At 39.0% G+C, this 25514-nt stretch overlaps 1 protein-coding gene across 1 annotated transcript in view; it reads right to left on the bottom strand.

Annotated features, from left to right (window-relative positions):
• The window catches only part of RARB (retinoic acid receptor beta), a 725134-nt gene that overhangs the window by 676897 nt on the left and 22723 nt on the right, over positions 1–25514 (bottom strand). The window contains exon 2 of the mRNA XM_072793005.1: positions 17309–17384. The gene's annotated coding sequence lies outside the window, so the exon portion shown is untranslated. The remainder of the gene's footprint in view (positions 1–17308; positions 17385–25514) is intronic.

Here is a 25514-nt window from a genome sequence, read left to right as displayed (position 1 = left end):
CTGCTTTGCAGTCCTTATCATGGCTATGCCCCATCTACCTCTCAGAGCCTCCAGCCAGCTTTTCCACTATTCTATATCCAGAAACAGTCAACCAAGACTATGATGAGGTATCTGAAGAAAGAATTTAAAATGGAGGATGAGGGGGCACCTGGGTGTCTCAGCGGTTGAGCACTGCCTTTGGCTCAGGTCATGATCCCAGAGTCCTGGGATCTAGTCCCACATCAGGCTCCCCACAGGGAACCTGATTTTCCCCTCTGCCGATGTCTCTGCCTCTCTCTGTGTGTCTCTCATAAATAAATAAAATCTTTACAAGAAAAGTGGAGGATGAGGAAAGCAAAAAAAGAATTTTTAAAAAGCAACATGAAGGAGGGACACCTGAGTGGCTCAGCGGTTGAGCATCTGCCTTCAACTCAGTGTGTGATCCTGGGGTTGCAGGATCGAGTTCCACATGGGGCTGCCTGCAGGGAGCCTGCTTCTGTCCTCTGCCTATGTGTCTGCCTTCTCTGTGTGTCTCATGAATAAACAAATAAAATCTTAAAAAAAAAAAAAAGCAACATGAAGGAAATATGCCAAGCAGGAAAAAAAATTCACAAAATTTAACCATATGCTATTTATGAGGGGCCCATAGGAAGCACAGAATAGTTAAAGATGATAAGAAAAAGACATGCCAGAAAAGTACCAACAAAAAGAAAATTGGTCTCACGTAAACCAATTTGGTATTAATATAAACCAGAGATTTTAAGACAAATGTTTTCCTAGAGGACAATTGTCATGCAATGCTAACAGTCCATTCACCAGCATAAAATTAACAACTCTCGACATGTATACGCTAAAGATCCAGCCTCAAAGCACTCATCTTGTGTCCTTTCCTGTTCTCATTTTGGAACCTTGCACCTGTACCACCTTTATTTTCCCTTTCTGTAAGAAAGTAGTCTCTGTGGGTGGTAAGCAGGGCCTTCTCCACCACACCACCCATTCTGACAGCATGTCTGTGTTGTAAAACCACCTAGGAAACAATATATCTTGAAAGGTAAGTACAAAGGAAAGTGTATGAATATCTTTACAGGCTGCTTAGAAATTTCATGTGCATGTTGAAGGCCTATAGATAGGGCGTGTTCCCATTCCATTAACAGGCCCTCAATTATCACTACCTCTGGGCCTTTTATTTTCCCTCAGAGATCTTAAATCTCCCTCCTCAGAAGTTTCTGTCCACCTGCCACTGTTCTCAGAGGTAAGTGGAGGAACAGACCTGGAACTCTCCATCTTGGTCAGGTAGATTTTCACTGTAACTGGCAGCCTTTACCATGGTACAGCAGTCACAGCTGTACCGGATGGCTTGGCTGTGATCGTGTGACCGTGTTCCAACATCTTCACAAGCAAACCTTGGGAATTAGCAAAGGAGGCTGAAGGCCTTGCAATTGTTTTTCACTGACTTACAGACAAATCCTATTTCAAGTCACATCAGCACTCCAGTTTTTGAAGGTTCTTGGGCTTTCTATTACTAAGCCTTTCTAGAGTTTTAGAAAGATTGTGAATTTTATATTTAAAAAGTATAGCTACTTTTTTTTGAAAAAACTTCACTGTATTAATATATACTTTTTAAAATTTTTATTTATTTATGATAGTCACAGAGAGAGAGAGAGAGAGAGAGAGAGAGAGAGAGGGGCAGAGACATAGGCAGAGTGAGAAGCAGGCTCCATGCACCGGGAGCCCGATGTGGGATTCAATCCCAGGTCTCCAGGATCACGCCCTGGGCCAAAGGCAGGCGCCAAACCGCTGCGCCACCCAGGGATCCCAACTTCACTGTATTATATAAAATTTCTTAGAACCAATTTCAGATGCACGAAGCAAATGTATTAAAATTTCTGATTTTAATCTATCTTTTTTGAGAACAACACTTAAATAGCTAAAAGACAGCTTCTAAGAATCACTGTACATCTAAGGAATGCTTCTATTTAAACTGGAACGGTTTTCAAAAAGTTACATTTGGGTATCACCTTGACATACTATCTACTACATCTGACCACTAAACTATTATTCAATTCAGGCACTGCTAATAAAATTAGAGGAAATACACAGGATAAAAAAAAGGTGTGTCTGCCTTTAGTAGAGACCCACCATTCCAATTTGTACTATTACCTCTCAGCCCTCAATATTCTTATTATTCCAGAAGAGCCCCAGCATTAATAAAATTACATTTCTGTTGCTACTATTTTATGATAAATTGATGTAACTGTTGCTTCTGAATATACTGAGGCCTAGGAATGAGATTATATAGTACAGTTTTACATCAGCCCATAGTAATAGATACTTGATAAATAAAATGCCACTAAATTCCATTTTTCTCATTGGTACTATGCTTTTACACATGAGAAAATGCTGTTTTCTCATACATGCTTTGGAATAATATAACATGGCAAGTTTTATTTCTCAAAGCAATAAATATACAGCACATCTTTAGAATCACATAATTGCAATATAATTAAGATTTTTGGTTTATATCATTAGGTTTGAGAAATAAGACATGTAGTTCATAATACCTAGAATTCCAGTGTATTATGGCTTTAAAAATTAAGTTTTTGTTTTTAAGATTTTATTTATTTATTCATAGAGACAGAGAGAGAGGCAGAGACACAGGCAGAGGGAGAAGCAGGCATCATACAGAGAGCCTGATGTGGGACTTGATCCAGGGTCTCCAGGATCACGCCCCGGGCTGCAGGCAGCACTAAACCACTGTGCCACCGGGGCTGCCCTAAAAATTAAGTGTTAAATGCTTGCTAATATGTTCACATACTCAAACATTTCTGATTTGATTAACATTGATTACTCCACAATTCTTAACTACCTGTCTGCAGTTCTCTCCTCCATACCAATACTTTAACTTATTTTTATTGGATTATAACCCATAATAATTTAATTAAATAAATGAAAAAGGAACAACTCTTTCTTCTAGGGAAAAAATTGAATTATTAAAGAGAGAATAAGTGTGGGAAATAGAAAGTCACCATTAAGCAAACACTCTCATAATGACTGTTTCAGTCAAGATCACCAGATACTAAAATTTGTTGCTCAAAGTTTGAAGGAGAAACAAGTTACTTCCATAGTCTCAGAAATACCTTGGAGGTATTTATTATTCACAAAGGGAACAATTTCACTTTACAGTGGAGAAACCCAGCAGTCACCACACCTCAACAAGTCATCAAAGTTAATATCATCAGTAATAGGATATATTGATGTCATGGCCCCTGGTATGATATACTGAGAAGGGCACATCACTGCTGTGGTATGCTAGTCAAAATAAGAAACCTCAATCTAACTTTCAGTCATCAATAGCCCCAACATTAAGAAGTGTCAGGAGGGTGCGTGGGTGGCTCAGTTGGTTTAGTGTCTGCTTTTAGCTTGGGTTGTGATCCCAGGGTCCTGGGATCAAGTCCCACACTGAGTTTCCTGCTCAATGGAGAGCCTGCTTCTCCCCCTGCTTGTGCTCTGTCAGATAAATAAAATCTTTTTATTTAAAAAAAAAAAAAAAAGGGTCAACGTTTTGAAGGACAAGGAAAGAATGAAGAAGTCACAGATGGGAAGAGATGAAGACAACATGCCAACTGAGCTGGAATAATATAGGATGCTGATTTGTATCTACAACAGGAAAAGGAAATTAGTGGGATAACTGGTGAAATCTAAATAAGACCTGCAATTTCATAAATAGTATCGTACTGATGTAATTTTCCTGTTTTTTTTTTTTTTTAATTGTACTATGGTTACATAAGATTTTAACTTCAACCAAGGTCTGTAAGATGTATGGGAACTTCTCAAAATATCTTTGCAAATTTCTATAAATAGACAACTATATCATAATAAAAACATTTAAAAGTTCTAACAAATGTCAGTTAATCCTATTAATGCATTTGTTTACATTTCAATGTTCACTTTAGCCAAAGTAGTGATCTGAGCACTGTGAATGCATTAACTTCATCCACCATCATGATAAACCAGTGAATCAGTACCATAATCATCCCTACTTTAAGGACAAAATAACTAAAGCTTAAAGTATAGAAGGAATTGCTCAAGATTGCACATTTGCCATGTGATCCCAGGATACCTAAGCCCAGAGCCAGCATGCTCACTTGGCACACTGCATCACTGATCTATAGTATGCCCTAAGCCTGCATCCTGAGTAGCTGGCCAACGTCTGGATCTGACCCTGCCCACAGCCCAAGGTTCCTAGATCTACATTCAGCTTGGGCAGCCAACACAGCCTTCAGCAGAGACCTGCAAAACAATGTACATCAAGAAGGAAAAGGACTCTGAAAGGAAATCTAAAATGGAAGAAAGGAGGAGGAGAAGGTGGGGGATGGGGAGGATAAGGAGAAGAATGTTAAATTCCTGGGATTAAAATAAATAAGATAGCATTAAAATCCTGCACAACAAAAGAATACCAACTGGGAAGACATTTATTCCTGTTAAGGTATTTGAAGGTTTGCATATTGTTTGGGAAGAGGTAAAGATTTTCATTACCATTAGATTTTGACTTAATAGTATAATTATTCATTTCTAAAGCAATTATTAAGAGAAGGGCAATGAATATATCTTCTAGTAGAGTATAGAAAAAAATGCAAAGAAAATTTTAACAAAGGTGAAAAAAGATGAAGACAAATATAAAATATGCTAGAAATTTTATAGTAATTGCCATCAATAGAAATGAACTAAAGTTTAAGATAAAGACAGCCATAAAAAAACAAATCCAGCTTTATAATATTTACCCCTAAAATCACCTAATATAAAAGGACAAAACAAGATTATAAGCAGAAAAAATGTTTCAAAATCTAATCGAAGTGATCTATACGGACATATTAATAGATTTCACAATAGGTACCACTTGCAATAAAGAGCATCACAGTAAAATGTTAAGGCAGACAACACAAGTTGTAAATTTATCTGCTCCTATTAACATGACTTTGAAGTATTTCAAGGGCATTTTTAATATAACTATGTCAACAAAAATTTTAAAAATCACCATCATCCTGGAAGATTCCAACAAGTCTGCCTTAGTAACTAATAAATTAGCAAGTGAAAAGAATCAGTAATGAGGAACACTATCAGTAGGCTTAATTTAATGAACACTTCTAGCATGAAACATACTACAAATTTACATAAACACCAAAAACTCTAAGGTTGAACTGCTGCTAGTCCATGAAGCAAAGCTCAATTAATTTTAAAAAGTCGGTATTTCCTTACCATCCTAGTCTCTGATGAAAAAACAAGTTAGTTAAGTGTTAATAATTTTTTTAATTATACTTAGAAACATACCTTACCCAAGTATCAAAAAAAAAAAAAAAAAACAAAAACAGGCTAAGCAAAAATGTTAATATCACATATCAAAGCATGTAGGATGATTTAGAATGACTTGTTTGAGGGAAGATGATAGCTATAAATTCTATGGGGGAAAAAAGCTAGTAATTAATGAGCTAATTATTCAAAAAAAGTAAGCTCAAAGAATAAAGCATTAAAAATAAGAATAGAAAATGATAAATTAGAAAATCATACTATAGGAAGTAATAAAATCCCTTTGATCCTCTGAAAAGACTAAAAATAGTAAAATCTCTGACACGAATAATCAAGAGAAGGAATTTATTAATATTTAGAATAAAAGACATGACCAGAGGTAGAGAGATTAAAAAGAAAACTGAACAATTTAGTATAGTAATATAGACTTGAAAAGAACCGGAATACCAGAAAGATTCTATAACAATTAATGAAATAGAAAAGTACTTCCACCAAGAAAATGCTAGGCCCAAATGGTTTTATAAGCTAATCATTCATGCAAGATACTATTAACCTAGAAAAAGACAAATGTAATAAAATGTAAAATATTAAATAATAATGGCCCATGGGCCAAATTTGGCTTGTCATCTGTTTTTGTAAATAAAGTTTTACTGGAACACAGCTACTTTAAAAAAAAATAATGAGAAAGCATGTTTTCTATGCTGTGACAGCTTTCATGCTAGAAGGGCAAAGCTGAGTAGCTATTCTGCTTTGTGGACCAATGGAGTCCACAAAGCAGAAAATTTTACATCTGGCCCTCAGAGAAAGTTTGCTGTTAATAAGTTTCAGAAAGGAAACTTCTGAAACAGAAGGCTCAAAAGTAAAAGCTATGACAAAAGGCAGATCAGGGTATAGGAGAGGAAGAGGTCTAGGAGGGAAGGACTATTCATGGCTTAGAATATTAAATAGAGTAGAGCACCTTTACACAGAAGGTAAGATTTGAGCCAGGACTTGAAGGGGATGTGGTCATTAGCTAAATGAATAATTGGTTGGAACAGCATTCCAGGTAGGAGGAGGAAGCAAGGAAAAGGTTGCAAGGTGGGAGTGTGCCTTCTGTGGTTATGGGATAGCCATGTGATGCTGGGACACAGTGCAAGGCGAATAATGCTGCTACAGAGGAGTCAGAAAGATAATACACATGTTACGGGAAGGTGAAGGAAAACAAAGTCTGTAGGTCCTTGTAGGCCACTGTAAGGATTTTGGCTTTTATCCAAGTTAAATAGGGAACCATTCCAGGACTTTGAAGAGTGTCAGGACCCACATTACTGGAACACCAATGGTTGTGTTAAAAATAGTCGGTAGAAGGGCAAAAGTACAAAGCAGAGGTCCACTGGGAGGCAAGAGAGGACAGTGGATCAGACCAAGGTAATAGCAGTGGAGGGGGTGAGATTCTGTATATATGTAAAACAGACCAGGAGAAATAGCAAAATGAAATTTGCATGTTAAAATGGAGAAAAAAATTACTGATATCTAAATCGAATCAAGGTTATACAAGAAATGCAAATATATTCTAGTAAATTATTAAAATTATAAACATAGTCTTAACAAAATGAGTAACAAAAATAGTCACAAATAATTCTCTGAAATAAAGGCAGGTCCAAACCAACAAATGAAAAAGGTCTATACTATGTCCTAGCAGGCAGGAGGGAAGATAAAGAATAAGTGATTAACAAGGCGGCACCTTGGTAAAGTCATCAGGTTTCCAACATGAAAAAAAATATATGGATAACCATAGAAGTAAGCCAATCACTCTGGATTGGAGAAAGAATACCGCACTCAAAGTCTCCCTGAACTATACAAATGTGAATCAGACCATCAAATAAGTAGGCAGGTTTGACCATGAAAATTCTGAAAACAACAAAAAGAATAATGAGAGGGACTGACTCCCTCAATTATTAAAGGCTATAAAATTATAATAATTAAGGAATCAACAGATGCACCCATGGAATCAAATACAGAAACCAGGAATAGACCTAATGACAAAGTATCTCACAGCAGACGGCAGAGATGACTTACCAAATGGTATTTTTAAAAATTATAAAATCTTATACTGGCAAACTAGTAAAATGAATAATTTAATTCACTGATAGCAATGTAAATTCATCTACCTCCCCTGAAAAACACTCCGTCGGCATGAATAAAGACCCCCTTTGACTTAGTGATCTTATAGCTCCATTTCTAAGAACTCACCCTAAAGAAATAATGATGATAAACGTATGTTGGTTTTTCATAAGATGCAAAAATTAGAAGTATTTTAGGTCTACCAAAAGGAATAGTTAGTATACACTATCATGTATCCATACAACAGATAATTATCTAGATACGAAAAAAAAAAAACCAATTTCTGATATTTAATGACAGGCAACAGGTTATTGCTTAGAGAACTTTTGACTTATATAATGCTAAATTTAGAGGAAGGACATTAATCCATATGTGTACATTCTAGAAAGCTGGAATCTTTGAATAATTCATCATTATTTTTCCCTTTTCCAAAGTTTTGATTTTGAACGTAATTATCCAATTACAAGAAGTGTTAAACTAAATTTTATAAGGATCATAAAGCATTATTTTAGTTAGTTTAAATTAGTTTCATATTTGTATAAGAGCCATATATTCTGAACTCTATAAATCCACTCTGTACCTCATATCAGATTTTTTCTTCTGAACTCTATAAATCCACTCTGTACCTCATATCAGATTTTTTCCAATATAAAAATAAGGCACACAAATACAAAGTTGATCAGATTTACAAGCCAACTTAATATTATGAAAGAATCATATACAAACAACTGCAACGAGTGATTTTAAGTGTACGTTCACTGTAAGGCATTTATAACAACATCTACTTAAGTGAATAAAGAACTACACTGTATTAAGAATTATTCAGTTTTTTTGTACAAAAGGGAGATAGACTGTTGATTTCTTGCTTCACAGAAACAGAAATGGAAAGTAGCCACAAATGATATTAACATATGAAGTATTTTGACAGTGATTTACTTTTTAAAAGCCTTATCAGTCTTCAAAGTGGATTCAACACTAAGTATGCTATCATGCATTATAGATGTGCTTCTGAAGTGTCTTCTATTCTTGTTGTATATTAAATGAATTATTTTGATTTCAAAAACCTTGATTTTCTACATCCAGACAGTATCAGGATAGATTTTAAAAGAAACTAACACCCACATGTAACACATGCACTTTATACTGTTACCGAATCAGCATTGAAAGGATTTTCAGTGCTAATGTGGCCCAGCAAAATTATTTTAATTTGATAGTTCTTACAACACACATATCAAGCCCTATTTTCTGTATAACCCATCCAGAGATATAGAATTGCACTTTCCTTGGTAGAAAGGAGTTGTCAATCTCTGATCACTTCAATAGGCACCTATAATCTCACCGTAACTACTTTGCTCTCAATGGGGACTCATTATTTGACACTTGACTTGGAAATCTGCCTGGTGTTCAATTTGATTTCAATGGTAGTCAATGGAAAAATCCCAAGCCTCTACACATTCTTTTTTTTTTTAATTTTATTTATTTATTTATGATAGTCACACAGGGAGAGAGAAAGAGAGAGGCAGAGACACAGGCAGAGGGAGAAGCAGGCTCCATGCACGTGGGATTTGATCCCAGGTCTCCAGGATCGTGCCCTGGGCCAAAGGCAGGTGCCAAACCGCTGTGCCACCCAGGGATCCCGCCTCTACACATTCTTTTGTTATTTTTGTACATTTTTCTTAGAAGAATTTCCAAAGTTGCTTTTTCAACTTAATGGGCCACTGAAGACCTGACAGGACTGGAACATTATGAGGGCAGAGGAGTGTGCAAGCAGATCTGAAAAGAACACAGAGGTCCAATTCCAAGTTGCCTGAACACCGAAGCAGTTCCCCCTTTAGCCATTTATTGGGACTGCACCCAAAGTCAGCCTCCACAGGGACCAATGACCCAACCTCAGCAGGCTCCCTTCCTCCCACAGGACGGATAAGCAACTTTCGATGGGTTTTAAGGTATCTAGATGCTGGGCAGCTGGTTTTCCAAGACAACTCTATTGAATAGCTGCTACTCCAAGACCCAGTCTGCCTGCTGCCAAGCAGGTCTGATTATCCCTCCACTGAGAGAGATGCTCCCTCAAGCTTTCCCTGGAAAAGGAAGAGAAACAGAGGGAGAATACTTTACATGTGGAACCTAAATCCCCCAGTGTGAGTGAGGCCAGCAAGTACTGGGACCCAGCAGCACAGTTTGCAGGGTGAGGGGAAGTTAGTGGACCTACAAAACTGCTTCTCTTGCTGCTTCTGGCTTTTTCGGTGTTCTCATTCTTCACAAAGCCTATTTCTTAAAGCTTGCTGTGACACTGTGGAGCTCACCTCGAACCATAGTGTAGGACAGGAGGTAGCTCACAAGGACCTTGCCGGGCATTACTGAGGCATTAGTTTGTTCTGCTACACACAGGCCATTTTGTGGGTTGCTGAGAAGTCTGTGTTCAAATGGAATTTTACAGGATGACTAGGGCTTGGGAGTACACTGGATTTGAGGGGTGGGCTTAAGGATTGGAGGAGTCATTCAGAGGAGAGTTCTTACCAAAGCCTGAAAAAATGAAGCAATTCACTGGACACCTAAGCTTACATGCAGTTTAGTACTGGTGAAATTTAAAAGACAAGAAAGTAGTAAGAGGAAGTAAGGAAGGGTATCCTGGGATCCACTGTGAAGGGCTCTAGATGTCCGCCCAGGAGCTACACTTCAGATTCCTCAAACGAGGGTCTGTGACTAACCACCTGAAAGCACAGAACCCCTCTAGGATTCAGAGCCAACACTTTTCTTTTGATGGCATGGGTGGCAAGTCTTACTACCTAGAAAGTTTGATGAGGGGAAATGAGGTCAACACAATATTTGTATGACACATTCAGGCAAATAATCATTATATTACTGTGTAAAAATGGTTTCACAGGAGTTTGAAAAAGAAATGCAATAACAGAACATGCCTCAGGCTGTAGTTAGGTTGAACCCACAAGAGCCTCACTGTAGCAAATAGATACCAATTCATGTTGCAAAAGACAATTAATATTTAGTAAAATATTCAGTATCATGTGTAACATCAATTTAATGTTAACTTAGATTTTATTGGAATTGTGTCTTTGTATTCACTTTGGTTTGGTTTTATAGTTGTACAGGAACTATTAGCACAGGAGAATGTATCTAGGTTTCTAATTGTACCTATTAAGGTAATACTGTAACAAAACTAAGGGGGGGGGCACTGAGTAAGGGGTTATAAAGAGATTCAGTGCAGCATAGATAGGCTCTGCATCCAGACTGCTCAGGTTCAAATTTTGATTGTACCACCTTCCTGCCCCATGACCTTGGCACTGAATCTCAGTGTGCTCATCTGGAAAATGGAATTGATAAAAGTTCCTACCACACTGGGTCATTGTGAGGATTCCAGGAGTTAATGCTGTCAAGGGCTTGATACAAAATAAAGACCGCTCATGCGGTTAACTATTGTGGTTTATGTCATTTTCCTTTTACTGGGATCCATACTTTGTTCAAGGAGATGAAACCTACCTGTAGGTAAGACGAAGTCCCTGAAAACTTGTCACGTTTTAGATGAATGTGTATTTCTAAAAAATCATTTCAGTATGTAGATTTGATGAGGAGGAGAAATTTAAGCTCATTTGGAAGATCGAAGTGAATGACAATGTAATTGAGAACACTGTTCTGGGAGTCTGTTCAATGGGTAGCTCCCAGACCAGCATTACCTGGGAACTTGTTACAAATGCAAATTCTCCAATCTCTGAATAAAAAAAAGTCTGGAGATAAAACCCTTTGGTGGGTACTATCAAGCCCTTCAAAGGATTTTCGCGTTCCAGGACAGGGGTTGACAGATTCCTTCTGTAAAGGCTCAGATATAGGGATGCCTGGGTGGCTCAGTGGTCGAGCACCTGTCTTCAGCTCAGGGTGTGATCCCGGGGTACTGGGATTGAGTCCTACATCGGGCTCCTGCAGGGAGCCTGCTTCTCCCTCTGCCTATGTCTCTGCCTCTGTGTATCTCTCATGAATAAATACAGAAAATCTTTTTTAAAAAGTGGGTGGGGCAGTCAGATATAAATATCTTACATTTTACAGGTCACTCAGTCCCCTTGAAAATACTTTAAAAAATGGGTAGGGGTATGTTCCAATAAATCATTTACAGAACTGTGTACAGGCTGAATTTGGCCAACTGGCTACAGCTTGTGGACCCCTGCTCCAGGATGTGGAGGACAGCAGCTGTGCCTAGCAGTAAAGGAGGACAATGTTGAAGTCTGGCTTTGAGATGGTGAGTTGGAGGTAGACGTGGATGATTATCAGTTGAGTATCTGGCTCTGGAGCTTAAAGGAAAGAGCAGAGCTGAAGGTATATACATTCAAAGGCAGGGTAAGATGCTTATGAAAAGTTGGGTGCAGGTGACACTGCCCATGATGAGCATGGAGCAGGAGCAGGAAGGTAGACCACCAATCCTGACCAAAAAATAAGAGGAAACACTGAGAAAGATGAGGAGCCAGACAAGAGAGCCAAGAACATGGATGTGATCAGTTGCAGCCCCCGCCATGCCATAGGCATGCAATAGTGGCTACCCCAGGAGCAGCCAGGGTGGGACTGTGCACAGCTCAAGGTTATGTGCAGAGGGTAACACAAGTATGTCCAAACAGCCAGGGAGCTTTTCTAAGTGAAGGAAAAAGAAACAATCTGTGAGCAGAAACAGATGGAAGAGACTAGGAGAGAGAAGGGTAAATTGGAGCAATGATGTTCCTGAATGGGGAAGAGGCCCCCTTGAGAGGCTAAGGGTATAACACTGGCCCCGAAAGGCAGGGACCACACCTCCTCCTTCCACAAATGCAGCAAGAGGAGGGACACAGCAGCTTCAGGACAGGCAAGAAGTTCAGCTTCTTTATTGTGGTAACCTCAACCTTATCAATAAATTAGAAAAGCATTACGCAGAGGACAGGTGAAAAATAGACAAGATAATAAAGCATCACTTCTTTAGAAATAAGTCAAACTTTTCACCGATTCAGAGTGTATTTCCCATTTGGTAGGTATTAGTGGTGTTCTTTAATTACACTGGATTTATGAACAGGCTAGGCATACAAGAGATTTTATTCCCTATTCTCAATTTTAGCATTCACATCTTGATGCGCTCCTTCACCTAACCCAAGTTATGCTGACATGATCTTTGACTTCCCACAGAGAAGCGTTCATTTTAACTGGCAGGCAAATGATATTACACTCCAAAGGCCCATCATGCTAAATGACCATTAAACCATTACACTTAAGAACTGCCTCTCAAGATGGAGATTCCAAATGCTGCACAGAGTATCACTGTTTAACTATCAGCATTTTATAGACAGGGAAATGTCATCACCAACCTCACATGAATTCCTCCGGTTATAAACAAAACATCTGTGGCTAGTTAGCTGGGTTGGTTCAGTGATGGGAGTTTCAGGGCCAAAAGCTTGGATGGAATCCTTTGTCAAGCTCCAGGTAAGAGCCACTTACCTGCCACCCCTGTTAGATGAAGCATCTAACAAATGAAAGCTTGGATTCAGAGAGGGTGTTGCTACCACCACCCCATCTGTCAGTCTCCTTGCTCCTTATTCCTCAGCAACTGTTCCCCTCACCCCTGATCACCACCACCTCTCCACCAGCCCATGTTCACAAAGCTTTTTTTTCTGGCCACCTGCCCCTATGTTTTTTTTTTTCAAAATTCTTCCTTTCACTGGGTTAACCTGTTCCCGTCCTACCCCTCCCTGAATTTCAAAGTTTGCCCCAAATCCACTGAAGTCTTATTATTTTTCTCTCTTGACTCCAGTCTTCGGGAGTCTTTATACAACCAAATGATCACCCTTGGACTCTATAGTCTCTGATTTAGTTCACAATTACATTCAGCTTGAGTTGCTAAGCTGGCCGAGGATAGTAGTATAGGTATGGCACAGTACCATGTAAAAACAAGGTCTTTCCTATCTCAAGTGCTGTATTTCTTGGTTGGGTAATCCTGGGCAATACATCCAGCCTATGTGGACATTCATTTCCTCATTCATAGGATGAAAAGCCATATAGCTCAAATTCTCTGCCTTAGATTTTCTAATCACTGCAGTCTTTAGTAGCCGTCAAATATGTGACTGATGGAGACAGATCCTATGCATAGGTAAATGCAAATCTAAATCAGGTGCAAAAAATAAACCAAAAAAACCCACTATGCCTTACAGGCCATGTGGGTTACAAGCAACAGTTCCTCTTTGCCTTCATTTATTTTCAGCCGTACCTTTAAATTGTGCAGGGCCATTTGTGCCCTACATACGAAGTGGTCCTAATTTTGAGTTGTTCAGTTACATGTTTACAAGTGTTCCACTGACAACCATTTTAGACATAGTTTTAAAAAGGCAACTACGAGGAGAAGTTTGTGCCTGGTCAACAGGGCAGGCAACCAAGTCTTACTAGAGAAACCATAAATCACCTTTTTCTGGGTATATTGCCCTAGCAGAGGTTCTCAAACTGATCTCACAAGTCCTGATAGGGCTGTGCAGGACATCCATGAAACCTCAAGTACTTTCCTCCTGATGCCAAGGTGGCACTTGCCTTTCTCATGCTCTTGTGTATACTGCAGTTCTCTGAATCTAGTATAATATGTGATATCGCAACAGTTTGAAGGCAGAAGCAGATATGCCAATCCAGCTACCTTCTACTAGGCTAGACACTAAAAAACTTACAAAAATGTGGAGGAAAAGGTTCTGCTCTTCACTGTTTTTGCTTTGGGAAAATCCCTTTTCATAAAAAATGTTATTTGTGTTAATAGGCTTATTCTAAATGAAGCAATTAGCAAATTTCTCATTTTTACTTTCTAATATATAAATATCTATAGCCATACCCCACATATAAAAGCTTTGAAGTCCTGTAGGACTGAAGGGTATGAAAGAGACAAAAACATCTGAGAATGGCTTCTCTATATCAATAATGGTATGAAAGCAGTATCTGGCAAATAAGAAGTTTAACTCTGAATTCTCACTAAGACATATGAAAAATATGCTGCTAACAGATTAAGATTTTATCTTTTATTGATGTTCAGAACCCTGAAACTTTTCTCCAAAGAAAGCCAGGAAGGTCCACACAATCCAATGATCTTTCTTTCTTTCCTTTCTTTCTAAGATTTTATTTATTTATTCATGAAAGACAGAGAAAGAGGCAGAGACATAGGCAGAGGGAGAAGCAGGCTCTCCATTAGAAGTCCAATGTAGGACTCGATCCCAGAACTCCGAGATCATGACCTGAGCTGAAGGCAGACGCTCAACCACTGAGCCACTCAGGCACCCCTCACCTCTTCTTTCAAATCCAACCCCACCCTGCGCTCCAGACCAGGAGTGGTTAGGCGGAGCAAGGAATGGGGAGGGAATCAAGTTCACACTACTCCTTTGCTTCATGAGGTCAGCTCAAGGATGGCACTCCTACACACATTCTTTGCAACACTACGTATATTAGTGTGCTAAGGCTGTCATAACAAAATACTACAGACTGGGTGCCTTAAGAAATTTCTCGAGGTTCTAGACAAGGCTAAAATATCTAGGTGGTTGCAGTTCTGGCTTCTCCCTGAGGCCACTCTCCTTAGCTTGCACGCAGCTTTTTTCTGTGTCCTCACATGGCCTTCACTCTGTCCTAGGGCATCCCTAGTAGCTCTCTAAAAGGCACCAAAGGCTGTCATCCAATGGCCCCAGCCTACTGTCTCATTCAGTCCCCTCTTTGAAGGCCTATCTCCAAAGACTGTCACCTGGGTTAGGGTGCACCCATGTGACCTCACTTAACCTTAATTGCCACTTCAAAAGCCCAGTCTCCAAACCTGGTCACATTCTGAGGTACTACAGGGTTAGGACTTCAATATATATTAATTTTGGAGGAACATAATTAAGCCTATAACACCATGGTGAGAAAATAATGCTCTTTTACTCAGTGGTTATGAGACACCTACACTCTATATTCTATTATTTCATCTTTTTAGGTATACCCAGGAACCCTTTGAATTCATATGCCTCAAGTTCCTCATTTTATTTAACTCAGGTACAGAGAAGTGAAGTAACCTATCTAAGGTCACACAGCACATTATTAGCTCACACAAGGAAGGAAAGCTTTTCATTTTTACATATAGTCTTATTTTCAACATTCAGCAAGTGTATTATTTAGAGAAAGCTTCAGTGATTTTAAGAAAACATTTGAGAACTGCTTACAATTATTTCTTTTGCAAAGAATTATTTTTATTCAATCATCATGCCCCAATTGATCTATTTATTTGGTGTAGAGAATAAAGGATGGGAGGGGGTCCACGGGTTTGTTAGTTTCTTTCACTTGAGTTTGCCTACACTGAGGCAGATCTATGTTCAAACAACTCTTGTCAAGTGTTTGAAATCAAACCCTTTAATCACAGAGAAACAATAAAAATGTAATATAAAGAAACCTTCTGCCTTCTGACCTTCTGCTATGTTGAAAAACAGCTGCCAAACTTCTAGCTCCCTAAAGTTCTGCTAACTAGCTTAAGAGCTACAAGACTAAAGTTAAAGCAGGTGGAAGGTCACTGGCTGGGAAGCAGAACAGCCCAGGTGCACAAGGTTTGTCCACAGACTTCTGGCAATAAACAGCCAGACCAGGTATCGTCAATACCTGACGCTCCTTCCTCCTCCCACAAGGCACAGCTTAAGATATGCTGTCCGGCCCCGTGAGGCACTAACCACTTCTGCCTTGGGCCTGGGTCTTTTTGGAAAACTATAACAGGAGTGTAGCATAAGGTCTCTGCAATGATAATGAGTACAAAGTATGCAGAGATTCGCAGGAGGCTTTGCCTTGGTTTAGGATCTAAAGCAGAGGCAAACTACAACCTAAGGCCAAATCTAGCCTTTGAGCTAGAAAACAAAAACGTGAAACAAAACACACAAAATAAAATTACAGGGGTGCCTGGGTGGCTCAGTTGGTTGTGTCCGCCTTCTGCTCAGGTCATGATCATGGAGCCCCAGGACTGGGTCCCCTATTAGGCTCCCTGCTCAGTGGGGAGCCTGCTTCTCCCTCTCCCTCTGTCCTTCCTCTGCTCATGAGCAACCTCGTGCTCTCAAAGAATATCTTTACAAAAAATTCTTGAGGATACATGAGAATGTCAACATCAGATTTCAGTGTCTGCACTCCTTCACTTGTATGTGGCCTAATACTGCTTTCCTTCTACAATTGAGTAAAGGCCAAATTGAGTAAAGGAAACCGTGAGGCCCACAAAGCCTAAAATGTTTACCATTTAGTCCCTTTACAGAAGTCTGCAAACCTCTGATCTAAACTTTCAAGCACTCCCACTTCCAACAGCAAATATATAAAGCTTATGTTTCTGATTTTGTTATCTTTGTGTATCTCACCCCGGGAAAATATAATGGTCTAGCAGACAGTTATCAGTTGCGTTTAGGATTTTGTAGGACATGTGAAACCCAAAAAATTTAGAATTCTAAATCCTTTTTAGAACAGAATATCACAGTTTGAAACTCCAGTCCTCTGAAGTGAGAAAAGGCTGTTTTGTTTCACTTCCAGGTGAGTACAATAACAGGACGCCTGCAGTCATTTTGATGTTAAACTGTTTATTATAACTACGTGGGGGTTTTAGGAGAAACTCTGTTCCTATTTTACCACATAGCTCTGACACAAATGCCTCCCCTCAGCATCCATCCTCACTTTACCAGTGGCCACTCACCTCCCCACCTTCAACAGACTTAGAGCTGTTTAACCCCCAGAACCATGTTCCTTCAGGAGATACTTCAACATAAAACAGCACATCATTTCTTTCCTCAGAGCTTTTCCTGGCAAGAAATTATTACCATGGATCAAAGTGATTAATCAAAATAAATACTCCAGAAGCCAGATAAGGCGGATTACAAAGGGAATTACTGAACGTAGCTTCTAATAAGAGTATTAAGGAGTTTAAAAGGAGTAAATCTGAGCATACCTCTCTTCTGTAGATCCTGAGAACAGTTCTCTAGATGAAAAGGAGGGTGACTGTCACCATAGTAATATTCAGAATCCTGTAATAACAAATACCTTGAGTTAGTGGTCTTAAAAAAAAAAAGTAGATTTGATTATTCCGGGTCTTTGCCTCCTTCTTCGCAATACCTCGTTTTCCACGACGTGACAAGTTCATCCTTGTCATAATGAGAAGAAACCACCAAGCCCCTTTGCTAAATCTCAAACTAAGCTGGACTGTGTCCACTGTAGCCATGATCATCGAGAGGAAGAAAAGTGAGGAGGCACAGGTTTCTTTGTGCTAAGCTTTGTATTAACGGGACTCAGATGTAACTAGGTATTTCTGTATGCAAAAGGATTCACACAGATGATAAATGTGATAATGGTGTAGCTACCTTTAGGATAGACCTTTGATCCCCTAACAAATTGAAAAGTAGATTGTATAAACGTTCAGCTGTGACCCAGATCCATGAAGACTTAAAAGAGAAAAAGACATGTTGTGATCTTCTTGGGTTCTTCATTTTTCACATGGTAATATTCACCCTAGGGCCTAAGGAGAAATACCTCTAATTCCTGCTTCACTCATCTTAGGGAAACATGACAGTGGCTTTTGACCCTAGCTGTTTCTCAAAAAAAATGAAGTCTTAGGTTCTAAATTGTCTTTTCTTCAGAGAATAGAATTTGGTCCTAATTTCCTTCTGGTAGAGAAGCCAAATAACTTGTCTCCAAGATTCCCTTAGGTTGAAGCTTAATGATCACAATTGGATATTCCTGTAGTCCAATAACATCAATCCCAAGAGAAGCCAATAGGGTGGCCTGATTTAACAAATCACTACAAGACTCCCCAATTAATGTTGTTTCAGACAGACCACAAATAGATTTTTATATCCCAAATAGTGCATGGAAAATATGTGCACTAAAAATGTACTTGCTGTTTATCTGAAATTCTAATTTAACCAGGTGTCCTTTATTTTTTCTGATACTCTTAGGAGCAACTTTAATTGAAAATGTCTTTTGGCGGACACTGCAGTGGGGAAAAGGTTTGGTGACTGTGTTGTGCCTAATCCTTGAAGGTGAAAGTTCATAAGAGCTTTGGAACAGGCGAAAATATCCTTAATTCTCAATTCTCTAGTAGGTGAAATTGAAGGGGTGATAAATTAAATATTGCAGGGGCCTAAAATGAGAAGTTGTTAAAAGTAATGTAGTTCAGTAGATAGAAGACAAACTGCAACACCCTTGCTTTTTTAAACTTCCTTAAATTGCTTGGGTATATATCTTATAAGTATTATAATTAATTTATAATATTTATAATGTATGTGTGAATTAACTGAACAAAAATTGGGTGCTTTCACTTATACTCTTGGCATCATCATGAACTCTCAGGTGCAGCTCAGCAACTAAATAATGAGAAGGCATTTCCTCTTCAGCTTTGGTGCATTTTATCTCCAAATAAATCAATTTAAAACTCATCTTGACACTCTCCCACCCCATCATTTCAATGTGGAAAAAAAAAAAGGAAAGAGATTCAACCCAACTAATCCAATTGCTTTTTCAAGATACAGACTCCTTAAGTGTTGCCTCAAACTACGTCTGACCTCTTGAACTCACAGAGGGGAAATTAAGGCAGAAAAACCTAGCAGTTCAAATCATGGCAGCTTCAAGATTTGGTAAGATTTAATCTCCGAGGTTCCCTAAGGCAAATAAGGTGGAGCAAAATAACCGGAGAGTAACATATTGAAGAATAGCTTATTTTTAAAAACTGAAAATGGCCCCAAACACCGAGCCTTTAAGAGGAGAGGTGTTTACAAAAGTTCAAGGTTATTATATTAAGTTACCAAAGCATAATGATAAAGACAGGCAACTCATCAGGGAGAGGTGGATTGAGTACAAAAAAGAAAAGAAAAGAAAAAACCAAACAAACAAAAACTTACATAACTGGGTACAAGGAATCTTTTGCTTGGATAACTGTACCAACCTTAGGGACATCATAGTCGACATAATACCTTATTTACCTCACAGTTATTTTCCTTGCACAGTGGATCACGAAGTATTTCTATTTCTTAGTATTGTTGATTGGCTGGAGCAAACCAAAAAAGGGTCAGTTCCCCTGGTGTCCTCTTCTGAATGTTCACCCTAGAGAGCTTCACCCGGAAGTTAAAAGCCTCTCAGTGTAATCTCCTGAACTTGCCATATTGATCTACAATTTGGTTCCTTCTTAGGAAAGCCTTGGAACCTCATATGTTAATATTCACACCTGAAAAATTCTACTGACAAGGCATTTCAAATAATCAATGGGACCAGGATACAAATACTGTATATGAGCAGAATAAAGAGTTTCAAAATAGTGTACATATTCAAGAATCATTTTGCGGGACTTATTACAAGCCCAGATTACCAGTCTCCATCACAGAGATTCAGACATGGTAGGTCTAAATTTTCCTAGGTTTAGTTTTGTTTTCTTATAACACATATACAATTTATTGATCACATACTATAAGCAATGTAATCTGACAAACCTCTTGAAAGTTTACCATCATTTGAGCATTTTATTTTTCAAAGCAGACTTCTAGGGAACAAGTATTAATCCTGCTTTATAAAAGAAAAAGCTGAGGTCTAAAAAGATCACAAAATACACTCAAAGCCACATAACTTGCATATATAGAAGTCAAGGTAAACTTGTTCATTGATTCATCCATGTATTACTTCTCTTACTTGTTTTCTAACTACTTCCAGACTCCTCTACTTGATCACCCTGGGCTACCTACTAGCCTCTAACCTACTAGACATACATCTGCCCCAGGGCCTTTGCTCTTTCCCTTCTCAATGCCCGGAGCATTCTTCCCCATTCTCTCTTCACTCCTCACTTCCTTCACTCTTTGATCAATCACCTTCTCAATGAAACCTTCCGTGACTATATTATTTAAAACTACAACCTTTCTCTTCCTGGGAACACCCTGTCCTCCTTCCATATCCTCCTTATCCTTCTGAAAGGAGATGTTGAATGGGTAAAGTGAAGACACTCCTTCTTATAGATCTTATGTGTAGCACACTACTCATTCTGAATGGTTTGCACGTGTCTATCTCTTCCACTAGGATGGTGGTTCTTGAACCTTAGCAGCATCACAATCACTAGAAGGACTTTTTAAAACGTGGATTCCTCACTCATCCTAGAGATGTGATTGAAGTGATGCTAATAGTACCAGTCAGCAAGCCATCTTGAACAGCCTTGCCCTAAGGCACTGGTTCTCACCTGGGATGATTCTGCACCCCCAGGAGACATTTCACACTATCTGGAGACATTCTTTATTGTCAAAACTAGGGTAGAGAGCTACATGGCATCTCTTGTGCTAAAAATCTTACACTGCTCAGAACAGCCCCACAACAAAGAATTTTCTAGCCCAAAATGTCAACAGTGCTAAAGTTGAGAAACCCTGCCCTCGAAGAGTGCTTCTCAAACACTTATCCCACATCAACACTTAGAGAGCGTATTAGCATTTGTATTGTCAGGCTGCCCCCTCAAAGTTTCTGATTTGTTAGGTAGGTCAAGTGCAAGGCCAGAAACTGTACATGTCTATGTACCCAAGCAAAGGAGATGCTGTTGGTTCAGGGCCTACAGTTGGAGAACAATTTAGTAGAACAAGTACTCCATGAAGCAGGGACTTTGGTCTCTTTTATGCACCACTGTTTCCTCAGAAACAGAGCACGGCATAGTACAGCCACTCACGTCTCTGATTGTTAAAATAAGATACTCACACTTCTTGCCCCCTACAAGGTTATTCTGATACCAGTGATCCTCATATTATACACTGAGAAATGAGTTGTTTTTGTTTTTGCTGTTTGGGTAGCAACTTTGGGACACCTTCTATTCCTATTACTCACTTACTACCAACCAAAGAAGGCTGATAAAGTATATGTGTTAGTCTATCCGATCAGGAGAATGCTAGGATTGCACCCCCACAATGAGATCCCTACAAAAGAAACAAATAGAGACACACAGAGAGAGGCAGAGACATAGGCAGAGGAAGAAGCAGGCTCCCTGTGGGGAGTCCGATGCAAAACTTGATCCCAGGACCCTGGGATCATGACCTGAGCCCAAGGCAGACGCTCAACCACTGAGCCACCTGGGTGCCCAAGCTATTCCCATTCTCAAAAATAAGGCCAGAGAATTCTCTCTTTCTCTCTCTCTCTCTCTCTCTCTCTCTCTCTCTCTATCACACACACACACACACACACACACACACGCATAAACACACACCTAGTTCTTAAATCTGATGCTTGAATGAGGTCCCTAGCATTTTAACACAATGAGACTCGGTGCCTCTTCTTAAATGTACTTATGCTTCCATAAGCACATCTATGGCAGTTGTTCCAAGATGGTATCTTCCAGGTGCTGCCAATTACCTCTCCTTACATCATTCTCTGGGGGAATATTCAACTCAGTTCCTTTTATCCTGTGCCCAAGGCCAAAAATGAAGCAGGTGATCTCCATAACTCAAAAATGTCTGATATCTTAGACTCAATTGCCCTGGTTAAGGCAGGCATTTAATGAAGAACTGGTGAATGAGAAGTTTAATGGCTAGAGTCAAGACACTCCATCTTAAAAATCTCTCTTTACTTACGTGGAATCATCAGCCAGTGTTATTGATTTGCATTTACTGACTGGACTTTCTATTGTTTTCAGATGTTACGATCCTCAGCTGGTGCCTGCAGGCTATTAGTTTCAGGGTTCAGTTTGCTGTCCTGAAAAACCAAAGCGTTCCCTACTGAGTTGAGAAAGCTGAAGCATTCACGATAGCTCCGGAATCCACCTCATTTCAGAAAGCGAAAAAGTATTTCACTGATTGTCCTCATTTTATGACAATGAGAACCTACACAGAAATAAGCAAAAATTTAAAAAATGAACACAGTTCACACTTTATTTAAAAAATAGCATTACTGAGTTATAATTTACATGCTATGGAATTCACCAGTTTCAGCATTCGATGCAATGCTTTTTGGTAAATTTACAGAGCTGTGCACTTATCATCACTATCTAATTTTAGACCATTTCTGAAGAGAAACCTCGAGCCCATGTGCAGTTACCCACTGGCACCCCCTGCCAGAGCCAGTCAACTCCTAATCTACTTGCTGTCTCTACAGATTTGCCTTTTATGGGAATGCTATATAAATGAAATCATACAGTATGTGATCTTTTGTGTCTAGCTTCTTTCATTTAGCATATTGTTTTTGAGGTTCATCCACACTGTAGCATATAGCAGTACTTCATTCCTTTTTATTGCCAAACAGTGTTCATTGTATAGATATATTACGATTTGTGTATCCATTCACTGGTTGATGGACAGTTGTTTTGTTTTGTCTATTAAGAATAATGCTGTTATGAACATTGGCACACAAGCCTTTTGTAAATATATTTTCATTTCACTTGGGTAGATTCCTAGAAGTAGAATTTCTGGGTCATATGGTAAATCTATGTTTAACATTTTTTAAAAATGCCAGACTGTTTTCCAAAGTGGCTGTACTATATTAAAATCCCACCAGCAATGTATGAGGGTTCCAGTTTTTCCATATCCTGTCCAATATTTGCTACTGCCTATTTTCTTTTTTTACTATAGCCATATACATGGTTCACTCTAAATGTTGAAACAAGAGTGATTTCAATTTGTATCACGAATATAAAAAAATACAGCCAGCATTCACTAAGGACCTACTCTGTGTAATGTCCTTTAAATACATTTCTGTTAGCTCTGGAGCACCTGAGTGGCTCAATAGGTTAAGCATCTGCCTTTGGCTCAGGTCATGATCCCAGGATCCCATGTTCTTACGAACCACACAGAGCCGGTCAGGCTCCCTTTGATTAATTGATACATATTAATTGAAGCAGAGGTGTTGCATGTGTCAGGGCAGAAACTGAGCCCACGCTTTGAGGTGTGGTGGAGTCATTTGGACCTTGATCAATGTTAAAGAAACCATAGCTTCCCTGGGAGCCCAGGGAGCAGGGCCCACACACGTGAAAAGTTGATAATTTCCTTTACTGTAGTAGTTATTGTACTGACTATTTATTTAAAGTGCTATTCAATGGTAAATGTCAATCTAGGATTGGGATACAGTGAGAACGTTCTAGGATTCTGAGGTAACTAAAGCTCCCCGTCAAGGACTCAATGTTCCAGTTCGATGCAGAGATAGGCAAGGAAGCAAAGAGTTATGAAGCATGGCACTGGGGTGCCTGGCTGGCCTGGTTGGGGGATCTTGATCTCAGGATTGGGAGTTTGAACTCCATGTTGGGTATAGAGAGGACATAAAAATAAAATATTTAATGGATGAACAAATAAAGCATGACATCAAAGGTAAAAAAAGAAAAAAAAAAAGAGGACTCAGGTCATGATCCCAGGGTCTTGGGATGGAGCCCCATATCATGGGGCTCCTCACTCAGCAGGGAGTCTGCATGTCCCTCTGCCCTCTCCCCCAGCTCATACTCTCTCTTTCAAATAAATAAATAAAATCTTTAAAGATAAATATATTTAAATATATATAGAAATACATATATATCTATATACATATATATCTTTAAAGATATATATGTACATTAGTTAGCCCATCTTTAATGCAATATCACCTATAAGACACAAATAAAGAAATAAGGTTCAGAGTTTAAATATTTGCCCATGGAATCCTAGCAAGCAGGTAGCAGTCTGAATTCAATGCCAGATGTGTGTGACACAAAACCTAAATACAACAGCAATTCATGCAAAAACCATGACATATTTGAAATATACGCATGGGCTTTATCTTGCTAATCACGGCCAAAACACTTCTGTCAATGTCATTAAAAAGAGGAATCAACAGACAATAAAATCAATTGTTCCTAATAACTACAGATGTTCCTTTGAAGGAACAATGCTAAAGTTCTGGAGAACCATTTCACCTCAAAATATTCTCTTCAAACATCAAATCTCATAGTTGTAGTCTTGCTTCAGATTTAACTAGCAAGATATTTATGACAATCAAAACTCAAATGAAACATACTTCATAGCAATGAAATTGCTGAATGGCTTTTATTAACTGTACTGAATCCTCTGCCACTATCTAAAGTTATGAATTCTGACAAAGCTGCTATTCATGTTTGAGTGCTCAAAAAACATTTATTGCTAGTTTCTAAGTCCCATCTGCGACTAAAAATATTGATGTTTCCTTTGACCCACATTCCACTACAAAGAGGGTGTTGATAGAATGGTGATGGCCAAAGTCACTGGGTGGAACTGCTCTAGCTCAAAATCTATAACTAATAACTAACTCTTCTCTGGCCACACTTCTTGGTCTACCCACTGCCCTACCACCAGTCATGACTCCAGGTGATCCTCTCATCATCATTTGAAACGTAATCCTGCTCTCAATATCTGGTTCTTCTCTGCCTTGGAGATGTTCTGAGCAATGACCAGAAATGTTCAACATTTCAGATTGGGTACTTTATTCCCTTTGGATTCATTATTTCACCTTTTTGATCCAGATAGTTTGTTAATGAATACCTGTTTCTGGTTTGGTTTTAGAACATCTGGTGATGAAAATCGTTGTTACTACTCAAAGTATGGTCCATAGACTGGTAGCATCAGCATCCCCCAGGACCTTATTAGAAATGCAGGATTTTTTTTTTTTTAATACAGGATTTCAAACCTCGTTCCTAACCTACTGATCAGAATCTGCATTGTAACAATCTCCCCAGAAGATCTCTATGTGCTAGATCATTAACTTGAGCTAGTATGGACTACCAGGTCTAACCCACAGACATAGAAACTCATAAAGCCCAGGTGAAAAACTTCCCCTACCATAAGTAACAGCAGGGGATATTAATTATTCAGAAAACACTCTGTGTAGGTTTCTTCCCTCTTCCTCCAAGCACAGTGAAGCCATGCTCCTTAAACAATGACAAAAATCTCTTGACAGTTTTGCCTTGCAAGGAAGAGTGCACTACTGTTCATATTCATCTGCTTCCTCTCTCTGGAGGAGTGTTAAAGATCCTCATCCTGGTGAACCCAGGTCTGTCCGCATGACTTGCTTTGGCCAATGAAATCTAAGCAAAGGTGATAAGTGCATTTCTAAGCAAGAAGCTTTAAGAGTTGGTTAATGTTTTGTCTCTCTCTTTCCTGACTATCACAAGCCTGTTAATAGCCCAGATGGTGGAGGCTCTATCACCTGAG

Source organism: Canis lupus, chromosome 22 (assembly GCF_048164855.1).
Source record: "Canis lupus baileyi chromosome 22, mCanLup2.hap1, whole genome shotgun sequence".
NCBI classification, from domain to species: domain Eukaryota; kingdom Metazoa; phylum Chordata; class Mammalia; order Carnivora; family Canidae; genus Canis; species Canis lupus.
This window is presented reverse-complemented; position numbering and strand designations above follow the sequence as displayed.